Genomic DNA, 919 nt, shown 5'->3' with positions numbered 1-919 from the left:
GAATAGTGTCTTGATGCAACTTCTTTTGTGTGTGTTGGGGTGGTTGCTTTTGTAGTTCAGGACTTGGTCTGTGTGTGTGGCTTTCCTGTGTACCTTAGTGGTGAATTCTCCGTTCAGTGTTCTCTGTACCCTCACGTCTAGGAATGGGAGTTGGTTGTCCTTTTCTTCTTCTCTCGTGAATCGGATTCCTGTGAGTGTGGCGTTGATGATCCGGTGTGTTTTCTCTATTTCTGTGTTTTTAATGATTACAAAGGTGTCATCAACGTATCTGACCCAGAGTTTGGGTTGAATTTGTGGTAAGACTGTCAAATAAGTCAAAACAACAGCACTTTTAAAAGGGAGAAAGACAGACAAAAGACAGCAACCACATGGTCAGTGAGGGAGAGAGAGAAAGAAACCTTACACTGCTAACTGACACAACAGTGAACCTGCACAGTTACTGCCTTTGTAGTTTGAGTTCATTTATCTTTGGACATTGGGATGCATCTAGGAAAAATTAACAAACAGTGAAATTCACAGCTGACCTTGGAGGAACCTGTGTGGGAGAGCTCACAGCACAGGACCAGATAAGTACATACTTTTTAACATGTAACCTTGCAGGAAGTCTGCAGTAGTGAGTATAGTGGGTTCTTTCTTGATTATATGTTTTATTGAAATCTGCCTCTTGATGAAATTTTAAAAATATAAACCATAAGTACTAAGTTAGCCTGGGGCACTGTTTTTTAGAGCAAAAAGGCGGTGCTATTTTCTGAGTCTGTAGATTGTCAAGGAGCAAAGACGGCCTTCAATAGAGTGATATGCTCTTCAGAAGTTGGAGTTCAGGGAGAGTTTCCGTGTTACTGATGATCATATCTGCAGGAATTGATTTTGGTTGCAAATCCTAGCAGATTGCATGGATTGATTGGAGTGACAGTTAGAG

This window comes from Chiloscyllium plagiosum, chromosome 5 (genome assembly GCF_004010195.1).
Source record: "Chiloscyllium plagiosum isolate BGI_BamShark_2017 chromosome 5, ASM401019v2, whole genome shotgun sequence".
In the NCBI taxonomy this organism is placed as follows: Eukaryota; Metazoa; Chordata; class Chondrichthyes; order Orectolobiformes; family Hemiscylliidae; genus Chiloscyllium; species Chiloscyllium plagiosum.
The sequence above is the reverse complement of the archived record's forward strand: the minus strand, read 5'-3'. Positions refer to the sequence as shown.